Below are 10,054 nucleotides of genomic sequence, written 5' to 3' on the forward strand. Positions count from 1 at the left end.
TGAAAAGAAATTGGTGTGTGAGTTGCAGCTCTATTCTTGGCATTTGAGGACATTTATCCTCTCTTGTAACATTTTAGACATCATTTTCTTGGGGTTTGGCCTTTGGAATTCTTTGTTATCGGCTTCATTATCAGGAAGTTTAGTTGCATTTCTGGCTACAGGAAGATTTGGTATTTTGCTCATATATTCTTCACTACTTGTCTGACGCTTATGCCACTTTGAGAGAATGATATTACGAAGGTAGTGGACTAATTGAAGGACAAAGTACTGTAGCAAAAAGTTTGAAAGCATGGGCTGGAGTATTATGTCAATAATGCTGAAGTAATTAGTGAGTTGATAAATCTACCATGTATTTGGTTTTATGAATTCTGAAAATAACATTTTATTGGCTATAGTTCATTTCCACTTTGCATATTATTGTAGTTTCTTTCTTGTTTATGTTGTATGATACCAATTCCATGCACAAAACACAACAAACAAATAAACGTTTGATTTTTGGAGTTATAAGGGGTTTAAAACATTAAACGGAGAAATAAGAGGTTGAATGCAAACTGTTTGACATAATTCCTTTCAGTAATTTGGTTTAGTTTTTGGGACATCCAGGGGTGTCCATTACAAATAGGTAAATAATTATCTTATGATTATTTTAGGAAATTGTTTTAAAATAATAGAGGGATAATTCTATGCTTAATTCAAAGAGATGAATGGGTCGACATGTAGATTAAACGAAGAATCTTATACACTTGAAGTATACTTGAAATGAAAACTGAAACCTCATATTTGGCTTAACCATGTAATTGCAAAAGCAAAATAAATATGTGTTTGTATCTTATGCTATCCATGTTTGGGGTTTGGGTGGTCCTAGAGTGTTGACTATTCTTAGGTTGTTACTAGAGGCTTGGGGGTTATGATTGTGATGTCATGATGATGTGTTTTGATCTTGATTCTTTATAAACCCAACCATGGTAATGTGATGGCATTCTCTATGAGATTTTTGTATTTACTGATTGTTATTGCTCATCAGTCTTCTTGAGTGAAGCTAAGTTATATGTATCTGAGACACTTGAATTAACCATTTTTGAGTCATCGATCAGTTATACTTGGGTTACTCTCTAGTCACCTTGATGGGATTGAAGTGTTTGTTTTGATCTTGATGATGTCATGTTGTGACATATTTTAACTTGACCATTTTGGAGTCTTCAATCATTATTACTTTGAGATACCTTTTGGTTGCTTGTTGAGAACCAATGAATATTGTGACTATCAGTGAAACCTTCAGTTGCTAATAGCGAATTGTTGTGGTCATGATTATTTATGGATGCTTTTTAGTTGCTCATGGATATTTAATGCTCTTTTATGAATTATCTTTTGGTATTTTTCCAGTTGCTTGTATAGGACTGTGATGATTTTGTGATTTATGATTCCATGAGCTTAGGGTAGGTTATCTACTTGCAGTGTCGAGAAGTGGCTTGCAATGGTGGAGCCCTAAGAGGCTGCTAGGGTAACTCATTGTAAGTTGTTTTAATAAGTGAAAACATCACACCTAATACTAACTTAATGAAGCTAAAAAGATAATTTTTTTGTTCTCACCCATGCCTCGTGTGGTTGTCATGCCTGACCACTACTTCTGTTCATCAGCATTTTAGACTTTTTTGTTTAGAGTTCATTTCAGTAGATATGTTTTCTTTCATTGCAGAATTTGGTTATATTATGTTTCATTGTGGATCTTGAGATATGCTGAATTATATTTAAGATTTCATGATTTGAAACTGGTACACTTTTATATATTTATTATTGCATGCTGTTTGGTAACAATTATGATTATTAGGTTTCAAACGTGATGTAAACTACATTCTGTGTTTGAATGTATTGAAAATAAAGTTTAAAGTCTTAATGTAAACTTGTTATTGCAAATACTAATGCATGTTAAAATGTTCTCTGTGTTGGGAAATTGCCACTGTATTTTTTTTATATGTGTGACTGAAAAGGTGTTGAAGTATCGATTTGGTATTGATTATCTGACTTATGATAACTTGTAATTATGGAGTACATTTGGCATTGCATATAATGACTTTTTTTAAAGGTCTTTATACCTTAGTTATGATGGACATAAACATTTTCAATTTTCTTATAAAAAAAAAATTAATAAATTTAAATATCTCTTATGACCTTGTTACCCTAAATGGGTCTCAAATGCTATGAAAGGTAATATATATATCTTTTGTTTTCTAAGCCATATATGGTGGTGGGTTGTGACTGTCATTTGTACTTGGCATAGAGAAAGTGTTGCAGTGGTATTAAATGCATATTTATGAGGATTTATGTCACTAAAGTTTGGTCGACCATTTCTATATGTGAATTTGGATTTTCTTGTTGAATTGGGCCAAAAACGTGGCCGCATTGTTCTGTTTGGTATGCATCTGGTATGTTGGTTGCTAAGAAATGACATCATGGAGGAATTAGTCGGAAGAGAATTCATGCTTATGAAGCCATGCATTGTTGGGTTCCGTAGTATCAATCATTATCAGTGTTTTCAGTTTGGAAGTGTGGTCTTAACTTGGTATTTGGGGCTTTGGCAGCAAGTTTTATCGTAGAGCTCTGTATCGAGCATTTTGGGCACCTAATGTTATAGGAGGTAGGGGGCATTTCCTAACCTATTTCTTTACTGTTGTTTGGGTGTTTATTTTGTGTGAAGGTAATAGTAGATGTTGTAGTTTTTTAAAAATATATCAAAACCCAAGTATGGGTGTATGCAGGATTGGGCAAAATGGTGTTGGGTTCTATGTATATCTATGTTTGGATTATGGGTATTATGTGTTTGAATGCAATGTGTTGCATTTGGATTTTGATGATTGATTTGAATCGAGTTTTTTCCTCTTTCAGATATATAAATCCAAGGATTATTTGTGTGTTTCATATTTGCGTGAGATAATGGCATTTTGTCATATGGTTGACATACGACATAGGTCATAGTTTAAATAAAATGGTTATGATTTGAACTCAATTTTTATGTTATGCAATTTTTATATGAAATTTTTTGTTGTAAGAATTAGAGTGGAGTTGGTAAGAAATACTTGCTTACGAGTTTTTCTCGGATTATGAATTTAGATTTAATATTAAATAGGTTGTATGAAGTTTTGGTACTATCATGGTTTATACAGTTTGCATGGGTGTAAAACCCTGAGCTTCACTTATGAAAATTTGAGTACAGGTTTGATGTGCTATCCAACCCACAGTGGTAATATCAGAACACCAGTATTAAAAATGAATATGGAGTGTGAGTTGCAAGAAACCAATAGCAAAGACAAATTATCGTATCATTGAATGATACCATAGGCAGACATTTTGTCAAATAGTTATATGGAACTTGAAATTAATAGAGGTAACATAGAGATAGCTTAATTTGTTCATTATTACATGATGGAAATTGAGTCATAATTAGTTGGTGTTTTTGAAATAGTTCGCAACTGAATATGATAGTTTTTGATAAACAAAACACATTGGTAGATTTTGTTGTTTCATTATCAAGATAGTCATTATATGAACAGCTAGTATGTACATTATAGATTAAGAATTTTATATCCTAAATCATTTTCGAATGTTGGAATGCTAAAAGTCATATTGCATTTTGTGAATCATATTCTAAATTGATTTCAAATATTATGTGTTTATATGGTGTTGTAGTTATATTGGGTGGTGGCTTATTGTCAAACAGAGATGTTACTTCTATAAACACTTGTTTATTTTAATAACATTGCTAACGGTCACTTAATAAGTTTTGGCTGTACTTAGATTCTATTATGATTATGAAGTGTCTTATTAGCATTGTTGGATTGTTTTGAGATAAGATGTTTAATACAGAATTCTTTTATTATAAAGATGTTTTCAGTTCATAATTGAAATGAAAGTAGTTGTAAGTATTGAGGTAGATTATGATATATGTTTGATGATATGTCATTTAAAACAAGAATATCATGTGCTTTTTGATTTGTTATCTTGGTCAATTTGAAGTTAAGTGTAGATGGTTAGGTCAGCAGGGAATTGAATGTACAATATGAAGATTCTGTAAGTATCGTTGAGCTGGGACAACAATTCAATTGTATTTGAGAGATCTTGATATTATAGGTTTTATTTCTGTTGTTATAATTGCCTATATTTACCTTTGAACTTGGTAGAATAAGATGTGTTACAGATGGACTAAAGGATGTAGTATCATGTTGTATACTGATTTTATACCTGTTGCATGTACATTCTTTTGTAAATCTGTTGATTTGTATTTTAAGAATAGCTGTGATGAACATATATCAGGGTGGCTGAATTTGGTTTATCCTATTCAGTTAATTAATTCAGTGATAACTTTAAAATGAATTGGGTGGGTTAATTACATATTAAAAGATAATTGGCCTTACCTATGACTTAAACCTATATGGTTAAGTATGAAGAACAAGGCATATCTCTATTCTGTCTTTGACAAGTATAATAGAGAATATCGTTATGTGTTGACTATGAGCATACCATACATGGATGCAGAATCTTAGTACCATAATGATGACACATCAGTATATATATGATTCATTTATGGGTTATTCTTAGTGCGAGTTTAATTTTGCATTGTTAAGTAAATGTTTACTTCTTGCATATTAATTATGGAACTGCACTATGTTAAAATGAATCAGATATCTGCATTATGGTTATGTATATGGTTTTTCTAACGTGTATGCAGTTGGATTACGCTTTTCAACTCAGTGTGTACTGAGCCCTCTTTTTGTGTTGTGTTGCATTTCTATGTGTTTTCCAAGTGCTCTAAGTCATTTAGCAATTAGCTAAAGATGATTGTTGTAGTTACTTCTTGAAAATAGCATTTAGGGTCCCTATGTTGGACATAGGTGTTTAGAAATGTTATTGTACTTCATTATTGTATTGAACTCTATATGTATTCACATTATAATGGATATGTACTTTGATGATATCATCTTTCATTTTGAGGTTTTCAGATTGAGAGTGATTCAATCTGTGCATTTGTACTTGTAATAAGTTGATTTAATAAAAAAAAATTGTTACGTTTATGGTTCTTGTTCGTTGTTTCAAATCTATCAGTTTATGCTTAGTGTAGCATTACAGTGCTAGTACAGACTAGGATGGGAGTAGAGAGAATGCTTAGTTATGACCTTGCATTCTGTAGTATGCCTCATCTATACGAGAGGATACTAGTGGCCATATAGGGATCACTAGGGGGCCAGGGTCTATAGAGAGACTACCAAGGTAACTCTAGCATGATCCATGTGATGACACTTTCCCACTTGCATAGTAGTTTTTCTACATGTCTTTGTGTGCCTCTAGGATTAGATTTCGATTTTGTGATTTGGAACCTTTGAGTTAGTATACTTTTAAGATTCTTGGACTTAGAGAGTATTTGTGTTATGTGATTTGGAAGTCTGTTTAGGACTTGAGATTATCTCCTCAGCATGGTGGGAGTGAACCATTTAGGTTCCACGCAATTAAGTGGTAGTGCTTTTCCACTCTTATCATTTGAGATCCATTTGAGACACTATGGTTGATGCATTCTTTGTTGACATCCATCTTCATTTGGTTTATGGATTATGATGGTGGACACGTATCCTTACATTGATGATTTTCATATGTTAGATAATGTTATCTTATGCTTTATGCATTTTAGTTTTCTCTTCTTCTTATGATGTGGTATGATTTAGGAGTGACATTCCTACTATGCTAATACCGATGATCTCTTTGGTAATTTGGAATGTTATGCACAAAGGGATGGCTATGGCCCATGATGGTCTAATGATGCTATTTACAGTTGGGAGGAACCGTGCACTTAGTTAGCTATGTTTGAAATTTATGGTTTTTTGTTACGATGGATGTTTATATCTTTTATGATGATGTATCATGTATAATCTTTTAAGCCTTTCATACCTTGTGGCATGTACAATGGATGATTGAGCATTCAAAAATGTAATGTATGAACATTGGACTTTTCATTATTATTTTATGTGGATGTAGTATTAGATGGAAACATTAATAGTTATGTTAGATGTGATTTAACATTAAGGGATCCTTAAGAATGTAACATGTTATGTATGTATGTTTACTTTCAGTTAAATGATGTTGTTGCTTTCGTTACTATGTTATGAATGGTTGCTTTCATGTTTAAAAAAAAAATGCTACCAAACTTAGTGAAACTTTAGGTTAATTCTTCGGATCCCTTGGCAGGGCATTACATAAAGTAATGAGTAATCAAACCCATTGTGCTCTTTTTTTGTCCCATTCATAACTAGGCATTCCAAGGAATTTCCTTATCATGTGAAAGAATAAATGAGTTAATAGTGACTCAAATATGAAACTAGGTCTTCACTGAGTTGACTTGCAATTTGCTTCAAATACCTCAAATTCTCTTCTCAAATTTTATTCTAAGGACTCTTTAACTCTTTGCATGATCAAATTATGCCCATTCAATTTATTTCAACCATTATATACAATTCAATTCAATCCTACATGAATTTCCCAAGCACACACTGATGAAAAAGTTGTTTCCTTTAACCAAAGAACTAATTTCTGTTCGTGAATTCACATATTAGCTCAGAAATACAAATGCTCTTAAGAGTAGCTTCATTTAATCCATCTAAACCTTGTCCCAACTTTTCAAGTCTTAATATAATATTTTAGGGGTTAAATAATTTTATGGTGTTATTTCCCCTTTTCTTATTTATGAATAAACTACTTAGAATGATAAAGGTTTTTTAGCAACTATTACTAATTTCAACTTATTTTTAGGTGTGTAACGGGTCTTCTTTTCTACCCAAGTTTGTATGCTTACTAGTGTCTTAGCTTTAAAAAAATGTTTCATTGAAATTCTTTACATGCTCTTTCACATTCTCTTGTTGTCTATCATTATCATTACTTCTAACATTTTTTTTCACATTTCTATAGTTAGGTGTCCTTGAATTTTGTGATCTCATGTTTTTTTGCTATTCTCATGTTGTTTATTGTACAAAATCTGGTTGTATGTCCCAAATTGCTAAAAATATGACATGCTATCACATTGTCTCCATACTTGAGTCCTTACTAATTGATTTGTAATCTACAATCTCTAGAAATATGTTCAAAGTTGTTACACTTAAAACACATGACTCCATTTCTTAAGGCATTAATTGCACCAATATGTCTACCAGTTGTAGGGTTAGTACCTTGATACATATTATTATTAAATCTGGGTTTCCTAGATTCATTAGATCTATGTTCATAAGCATAACAATAATAAAAAAAATCTGTGAAAGGGTTAGCATACTTACTTTTATAGTCCTTTATATGGCCAACTTCATTGCATGAAAAACATATTCCAACTAATTGTCTTCTCACTTCTTTATCTTGTTCAAATATTTTTGTTGTTCAAGATGTTGGATTACAAGATCTAGTTCCTCAATAACTTCATCTTTATTAGATGATTTAGTGACTCTTCTTCATAATATCCAATACCAATCTTATCATCAGTAGGTCTTTACATCATTTTATGCTCATCAAGTTTTTTAGTACTTGAATATAATTTTTGAAGATATTTATTTGTACATCTAAGCTCTCCTTTAGTGATAGTATTGTACTTCTCAATTTCTATATATTCCAACTTTGTGGTCTCAAGCTTAGATGAAATCTTGGTAAGTTTAGATTTCAGATCTTCATTCTGATATCTCAAATTTGATTGAAAATTCTCCTCATCTTCCATCAAACTCATCTTAAGATTGGTAAATTCAAGTTCATGATTTAGAATCTCATTTTCCTTCTTTATCTTAGAAGCTGTATCACTATCTTTCATCTAATCATTTGACTCATTCTTTTGGGAATTAGTAGATTCAATCTCCTTTTTCAACTTCTGAATGTAAGCTTTTGCATCTTTATATTTTTTTTTGAGATTACATCAAGTTCCTCAAGAGCTTCCTCTAGGTTATTCTATAACTGATCCATATACATAGTGATCTTACTCAAGCTATGAGGCCTCCTCTAATAAACTATGCTTTGATACTAATTGTTAGAAATAGGAAATACTATGGGGGGAGGGGGGGTGGGGTGAATAAGTATTTCACAAACTTTTCCTAACTATGGATATCTTTAACAATGTTAAAATATGCATATGTGATTAAACTAAAAAGTAAACATAGAAATAACAAAATGCAACTGATAACACCATTATTGGTTAAAGGAAACCATGGCCAAGGGGAGAACTTGGTTGGGATGGTACCCACAAAATTATCCATTAATTAAAGTATTCTGTGAAAGATATTGACCATATTAGGAGACTATTACATCCATATAGTTCTTGTGTCCTTGCTAGAGGACTAGGCCTTGTTACAAGCCTCAACCCTATTAGCAGTTGGTATTAAAATTACAAAAGTAAAAATATGAGCTCAAACATGCATATACAATGATATATTCTATACACAAAATGAATAAATATAAAAACCTTTTGACAATGCTAGTATCTTCAAAATATAATTTTTCCTTTTTAGATCTTTTCACACAACTTCACATAAAATGTCCTTTCTTTACTCTAACATAAATTTTATATTATATAAAAATCCAATCTCAATGTCCAAAGGCATCACACAACTTGACATATATTGATCTTTTCTTTATACCCTTTTGTCTTGTCCTATTGGCCTCCAAGTCTTCACATGTATCCCCAAACAAAAAAATGACTTTTTCTAAGTTAGGGTTAATATATAGGATGTTGTCACTAATTATTTAATTAATTATTCTAGTAAACCAAAATAATTCCTTGTTCACAAATTAACATTTACTTGTCTTTGTTGTATTCTTCATGTACAATACTAGAAATGATAAAACTTTAATAACTTTGTTTGTACAAATCTTAATGACATGTGCTCTGAGATGTAGAATCATTGTACTTATTATATCTACCCTCAAGTGTGCACATGACAATTTTCTCTCTGTTAACTTCGTAAACCAAAAAGGTTTCTTTGATATTAGTTATACTTTGTAACACTTAGACAATTTTTTAAGTCTTCAAACCAAAACTTTGTCTTTACATTGCTGACTTAATATAGATGACATGTTTCCATAAATGAAAACCTTAATTCATTTAACTATTTACCTCTTAGCCAAATTTCCATCAACTCTATCACCCACTTTGAAATGGTGATTGATGTGATTCTTATCATGGTAATATTTGTATTTTTCTTGGCTATGCTCCAACTATGCTTCTATTGCCTCATGGATTTCCTAAACCTTCTGTATGACCTTCAAAGACCTTTCTTCATCATGGCATCCATCTTTAAATTTTTTGTTTTCAAAAGAAAATTCCAATGGTGCCTTAGGAGAGTAACCAAGGCAAGTCTCGAACAGAGACCTCTTTCTAGAAGAGTGCATGGTTGTAAGCGTGTTGCATATAATAAATATTTTCATACAACAACTTTGGATGCTTACTACAATAACCTCTTAGAAAATGGAGAACTTTCTTGTTGACTACCTTTATCTTACTATTGGTCTGTATATGAAAGGTTGTACTCTTCTTCATCTTGGTGTGCATTTTTCCCTACAAAGATGACCAAAATTACCCTAAGAGTTGAAAATCTTGATCTAGTACAATAGAGGTAGGTCCATTATGAACCCATACATATTACAAGTACAAATGAGCTTCTGATTCAATAGTAACCTATTTCTTATTTCACATCAGGATACACATTTTGTTGAACCAATCAGCCACTACATACATATAATTATGTCCCTTCCTAGACATAGGAAAACCCCCCACAAAGTCCATAGACACACTTTCCCATCGATGGTATGGTACAAGTAATGGTGTGTACAAACCCAGTACCCTATTACTTAGTTTTTTAGTTGCAGACATTACACATCTTTTTATATACTTAGTGAATTTTTCTTATAAATGAGGTCAATAACAATATCTTTGCAATGAAGTCATTTTTTACCTAAATCGAATTGTACTACAATCAAAGAGGTACATGCTTCTTGACTTACATGTGCTTTTTTATATTTAGGAATGCATAGCTTTCCCAGGTGG

This window comes from Cupressus sempervirens, chromosome 11 (assembly GCF_028749045.1).
Source record: "Cupressus sempervirens isolate cs-2001-9-10 chromosome 11, ASM2874904v1, whole genome shotgun sequence".
NCBI lineage: Eukaryota > Viridiplantae > Streptophyta > Pinopsida > Cupressales > Cupressaceae > Cupressus > Cupressus sempervirens.